The following is a 7,027-nucleotide window of genomic DNA, read 5'->3' as shown; positions in this document are numbered from 1 at the left end:
GGGGGGGGGGGGGGGTTGTAGAGGGCCATACCTAGGTTAGAAATTCGGTCAACCACAGATATTTCGCTCCTCCTCGGATGTCAACCTGGCTCCACCACTGCACCTCTCCCTGACACCACGCCTCGATCTATATTAACATGATATATTACAAGTAATATATGACTATATATATAGTGTATATTAGTGTAGCTATAATCTCATCCTGATATGTATAATTATAACTTGCGTATGACTTCTCACTCGAATATCAGATTATCTTAAAACTCATTACTGACTGTCTTATAGACCATAATTCAACATGATTTACTAAAAGTACCTCAAGTTTTCTATAACTATCCCCTGTCACATAATTGAACTTGAGATTGTTTTTACATACAGAGGATATAAAAAGAAATGAATTGAAGGTTTTCTGAGGTTCTGACGAAATTTCAAACTAGAAGTATGCCATAACATTATAAAAAAAATTGGTTTAAAATGAATAGATTGCAGGTCCTTTCTAATCTTTCGAAATAAGGAAACACAAAAGACAAAGAATCAGAAGCGTGAAACACTTCGACACCTAAACATATTGGTAATTATACTTTTCAGTGTAATTTAGACCTAACTATATTATGCTATATTGCCAACTAGTATATGGGCAGTAGAACTGAAATATTACCAATGTTTTAGTCACTAATAAATGGAAAGTTATCAAGAACAATAGTTAATTTGGCAGCAGTAGTTAGTCAGTACTAATATAATACCAGTATATAACACGATCTAGGTTATATAAGAAATTACGCGTGCTTTTTACAATAATTACATTTTCCATCTAGTGCCAATTATCAATAATGTTATAATTGACAGAGTTATATCTCAATAGTGGCTTTAACAATATTTTATATTCAGTAAAACACGGACATTGAGTACAAAATATATCAAAGTTTTGGACAACCAACCGTCACCATCTTCTCAAAAATGGGCTTTAAATTTTCATATATTTTGTTTAGGCCTTTCTATTTATAGTATTATGTAATAAGTTTTACCCTGTTATCATCATAAGTAAAGGAGTGGGAATACCTAACATCGTTAATTATTCAAATTTAAAAAAGAAATATTACTTACCTATTTCATTTTTTAAGTCCAACTTGAACCCTTCAGAAAAAAATACCTTCGTGTTTGATATTCATCCATATAGTTAGGGAACACGAAGGAGTATTTTAATCCAATGCTGAAATAGCTTGTAATGCTTGAATTCCAATTTTGTATCGGAAATTTTGTTTTTTAAAATGTACTGGTGATACAACTAACTATTATATAGGCTTCTTAGATTTTTACACAAATCTTATATAGAATAGAAACACATTTTCTTAACTTCTAATTCCAATACGAATACTGTTACTGTTTTTGTGTAGTCTATTTATAATAACTCTACAATCGTTACACTTAACTAATATAACATTACATATTACTTTGTATTTTTACTCCAATTCCTTATGAATGGTGTTTCAGATATCATAAAATCGTGAGCTTTATCCTAAACACAAAATATAATCCAGTTGCAGTTCCCACTAATCCTGACAGTACACAGATTCTCTGATATCCGAAAAAATCATAGCTGACAACCCTGATATAAAAACACACTTCAGTTCACCTTGATAGACGTAACTTTATGTTTTTACCTGTAGATCTATTCAGCCAGTGATATATTAGTACCTGTAGATCTAGTCTATTATTATGTTACCTGTAAATTTAGTCTACTACATCTGCATACCCGAGTATATGTAAAATGTTAGAAAAAACCTGGAGTTCCAGACTATCATCTCTATATGGTTATGAGGTTATTACAGTACTTGTAATTCTAGTCTACTTACCTGTCATTTATCGTATACCTTCAAAGGTAAATCACCTGTAGTTCTAGACTATCTATATAGCTTGTCTATTTACATGGCACTTGTTGTTCTAGACTATTAGACCTACCTGTACATTTCCTAAATAACATAGTCGTACCTTGTATTCGAGACTATTACCTGCATATGTTAAAGAAGCTACCTGTAGTTCTAGACTATTAGACCTACCTTTGAGATTAAGAGTGGTTTATTTTTACTCGCCGAATAATAACAATACAATATGCCACTTGGCAGTTATTATATCAGATATATCTTAATCCGAAAGTGTCTTTTTGATATTACTCAGGGACATACAAGTCGGACGTCATAGTTCCCCCACCCCCTCTCCCGCAGTCGTGTGACTGTGAAAGGTTTTAATTTGAACTGAAAATCAACCCCTAAATGCCAAATATTCATCTCCTCAGGCCATCTGACTTCTCGCTTCCCCCACCCCGTATTCCACCAGGCATCTTCTAGATATACTCCAACGACGTCCAATAGGTGAATTGCAGGGCAGACAAGTAGACGTAAAACTCCAATGCATTATTGAAAGTGTACGTCCAAAATTACTATTTTAATAGATTACATGGTGATGAAATAAATACTATGACGACGAAATGAATTATGTAATTGTATTCCACAGTGATGAAATGAATTCCATGGAGATGAAGAAAATTCCAGAATATTTCTGCCAAGCCAGGATAGTCTGGTATTAACATAGAACAGTAGAATATAACAGTTCAACCATCCTGCAAATTCTTCACGATTCCTTGACTAAATTTGAATTTTTCTGAGTAAGTGCGTAGTTTTACATTTTGACTCAGTAAAAAATTTGATTGAAGAATTTATTAAATTACATTTCATTAGATAAAAATTTAAATGGAGAACACAATGAGTCACTTTCAAAGTGACTAGGTTACTAGGTTTTATAAAAGCTATTCAGTTAAAAAACGATTAGATTATCCATCTACCATTTCAGCAATAACTAAAAACATTTCCCGTTATCAATGTACGACATAACATATTCCTGCGGGTGATTTAAAGGGACAGTTCCCGTCATTTCTTTTTTAACCAATCATACCTTAGTAGGAATTCTAAGCTAATCAGTATAGTGTTCACAGTTCATCATCGAAATTTGAGCCTTCAAATCCATGTTTGCCCAGAATTATGCGCATTTGAATGTTAAAATGACGACTCGCCATTTCTTGAGACTCTGCCATATATAGAAAAGACATATATAGAAAAAGAAAGTGAAATTCCTAGTTTGAGATATCTTTAAAGGAAATTATGCGATATTTGTACATTTCTAGTACTTCTGAAGACTTTTTACATATATTCATGAACCCAAAATCAACTCCCTCTTTGACATTTTTGAAATACAGTTTATACATGCCATTTAGGGGTAAGGATTATAATAATGATGTAAATTGTTGAAAGGTTGTGTTCAAACTCAAGAGTCGTTTACTGTAAATTTGTGTTTATTGGTTAGGTCCATACATAATGAGTATTTTCATGCATATAGTTTTATTTGGTCAACTCAGCACACTCTTTGCGAGTTCACATAGCTTATAATGTTTATGTGGTATTTAAGTTTGTCAACTCGGAAACCCTTTCAGAGAGTCCACATAGTTAATATTGCTTGTTTGGTGTCTAGGTTTGGCAACTCGGAAACCCTATCAGAGAGTCCACATAGTTAATATTGTTTATTTGGTATTTAAGTTTGTCAACTCGGAAACCCTATCAGAGAGTCCACATAGCTTATATTGTTTATTTGATATTTAGGTTTGTCAACTCAGAATCCCTTTCAGAGAGTTCACATAGCTAATATTGTTTATTCGGTATTTAGGTTTGTCAACTCAGAAATCCTTTCAGAGAGTTCACATAGCTAATATTGTTTATTTGATATTTAGGTTTGTCAACTCGGAAACCCGTTCAGAGAGTTCACATAGTTAATATTGCTTGTTTGGTATTTAGGTTTGTCAACTCGGAAATCCTATCAGAGAGTTCACATAGCTAATAATGTTTATTTGGTATTTAGGTTTGTCAACTCAGCATCCCTTTTAGAGAGTCTACATAGCTAATAATGTTTATTTGGTATTTAAGTTTGTCAACTCGGAAACCCTTTCAGAGAGTTCACATAGCTAATATTGTGTATAAGGTATTTAGGTTTGTCAACTCGACACCCCTTTCAGAGAGTCCACATAGTTAATAATATTTATTCGGTATTTAAAATGAGTCATTGAATGAATATTTTTTGATAATTATCATTTACGTATATATAATAGCATTCTTGTTTAATGATTTTTTTAATATTAACCTTAAAACTTAATGGGGTAGCCTACAGTAGTCTAGATATTTTCTTAACCAGCTTATAGTCATAGAGATTATAGTTTATAGACCATTCTCTCAGCTACCGTTAAACAAAACAATTAACCATTATATACCATAAATATCCCCTGGCTCGTTTATCTGGGATCTAGCAGTTCCTTATTGTTCGACAGAAGTTGACCAACTACATAAATCTATCAAGCACAAGGGACTTCTTTTTAACTTGGTACATTAAAGGAGCAGAATTTTACTTTCTATTTCTATAGATGTCTTTTCTATATACGACAGAGTCGCAAGAATAGATGAGTCGTCATTTTAACTTTCGAACGCGGATAATTCTGGACAAACATGAATTTAAATTCCGATGGTGAGTTGTTAGCAGTTTTACTGATTACCTTCGCTCAGAAAAATCCAGTTTTTTAGTCGATCTTATGTACGAACGGTCCCTTTAAAGGTACATCCTACAAACAGTGGAGTATCCTCCCTCCCCCCCCACTGGAAAATCTTGTGGCACCTACCCCCCCCCCCCCCCCCCCCCCCTCAACTAATGTTTCCTAGACACGCCACTGCTGTAATAAGGCATTCGATATAAAGAGAGAACTAATACAGAATATGACATGTTATGTTAATTAGTTTTTAATAAGAGCTTTGCGATTTTGACCGGTCCATATAGTTGCTGCATTTTGAATACAGCCTCGAGAGTTGTCCCTCCATTTAGTCAGTCTGTCCCCTATTGTACCCCCAGTCTAGGAAGTCTGTAGCCGCCACTGGTCCGTGGACTTCAGATGGTAGTTGAGCCACTGGTAGTGGGATTACTCATTTTTAGTTACGCTACCTTCAAAACATTTATAGATGTAGTCTGAATCTTATCAAGAGTTACGCCCCCTTCAACATCCTCTACTTCCGATTTCTGTTTACAAAACAAAGCCAGGTTGCCAAGACCAAATACATATTTTATAGATTTAAACCAAGACAAGTTTCTCGTCTGTAAAGATTGTTGTGTGGAATTGGTTTGTAGACATTATTTCTTCAAATATTTCTAAGAAATTAAACAGAAAAGTAGGACGTAAAACTCCATTCATTTCATTTCTAAGAAATTAAAAAAAAAAACACCAGATTTTATACGTTTTCACACATGTTACAACTTGCAAGAAGCTTTTACAAGTATCTATGTAATTTCGAGGCATTTGAAGGCATTGTGACCATGGACGGCTTGTGCCTATGGTACTTCCACATTTGGAATCCCAACCCATCCCCCAAAAAGTCAGTCTGCCCCCATTTTCTACCCCATCTCAGGAGGCTGATGCTGCCACTGTCCACCAGTATTGACGTTTCTGTTGTTGATATCTTTTAACAATATGTCCACAACCATTAGGTCATTTTATTTTTTATATTTGTTATCATAGCTGTGAAAGCATATTATATGAGTGAATTTAGTAAAAGTTGAGTGAAACCTATATGTACAAACAACTGAAAATGGCGTCAACTCGACCCCTAATTCTAGTGACTGGTAACCCTAAAAAACTTGAAGAATTTCGACAGATATTAGGACCCTCCTTCCCAATAAAGGTAGAGTATCTTCTTTCTCATTATCACTATCACCAAGACCTCTCCTCTCAGGACTGTCTAGGTCTGATTTTTGAATTAATTTTGTGTTATATGACGCTTTAAGGTCTCTCAAGGGAGATAACTACAGTCAAGTAACCTAATTTCGTGGAAACCTATTATTCGTGGATTTCCGGAAAGGATTAATAATTTACATGAGCGACCTTGCGTGACCTCCGCATTAGCTTGTTTCGATAAAGATGGGTTTTCTCTACAATATCATCTAGTAGAATGAATCCAGTAGTCTCAAGCAAGGTAAAATGTATTAATGTATACTTTGACAAATACAAAATGGCGGATTTAAGTTATTACCAAATGTCACCATTTTTTATTGGCCGTATTTCCTTATAATCCCAAGCGGTAATCGGAATTCCAAGTGTCGTCTGCTAGAATATATTCCAACGAATGAAGTCACGTGATCAACTAGCGGATTCTGTGTCAGAAAATTTCTATGGAACACAAAGTGGACCATATTCTTATGTTGTTTCAGTGACTTTTAGCAATAAATCACGCTACGTATCTTATTTTGTCAGTCACTATTTCTTTTTTAAATCGTGGTTCTTTGAAGGAATTGTCACTGGTTATAATGAATTGATATTAAAGATAAATACTAAGAGAAGTTAATTATAGCACCCGGTATCCATACAACGTGTTTTTCAAGACTAATTTATAGATCAAACATTGTACACGAAAATAGGTGACGCATTCTGCCGCCGTTATCGAGTTGGTTGCTCATGAAATATGGGTCAAAGTGAAGGATTCATAAAGAAAATCGAAATAAACCAATTTTAATTATTTTGTAGAATATTTTGTAGAAACATCTAAGACATAAAAATTTTTTTTCGTTTTTTTAACTTTGACGAAATTCGGTGTTGAATCCTTATATCCACGAAAATAGGTTACACCACTGTACTATTAAGGATATTTCGATCTAAAGTTGAGCAGCTGTTAGTTTAGAAAGGATTAAGCTGCATGTTGTTCAGATAGAGTTGTATGCTGACCATACTCCTGATTATATCATATCACTTAAATATTTCAGATAGAAAGTAGAGATATAGATCTACCAGAGTATCAGGCTGAACCGAGGGAAGTAGCTGAAGCCAAGTGTCGGATAGCAGCTGAACATGTCAATGGTCCAGTGATAGTGGGTGATACCAGTCTATGTTTTAATGCTTTAAAAGGATTACCTGGTCCCTATATAAAATGGTTTTTATTAAATATAGGAC

The 7,027-nt window shown here is 34.2% G+C and overlaps 1 protein-coding gene across 1 annotated transcript in view; it reads right to left on the bottom strand.

Moving 5' to 3' along the window:
• Nucleotides 1–6,911: 6,911 nt before the first annotated feature.
• LOTGIDRAFT_234258 (hypothetical protein) overlaps nt 6,912–7,027 on the bottom strand; it is a gene marked incomplete at its 5' end in the record, with an annotated part of 6,948 nt that continues 6,832 nt past the window's right edge. The window contains one exon of the mRNA XM_009061478.1: nt 6,912–7,027.

The sequence above is a fragment of the Lottia gigantea genome (assembly GCF_000327385.1).
Source record: "Lottia gigantea unplaced genomic scaffold LOTGIsca_48, whole genome shotgun sequence".
NCBI classification, from domain to species: domain Eukaryota; kingdom Metazoa; phylum Mollusca; class Gastropoda; family Lottiidae; genus Lottia; species Lottia gigantea.
Note: the sequence above shows the minus strand (reverse complement) of the source record. Positions and strands in the feature narration are given on the sequence as shown.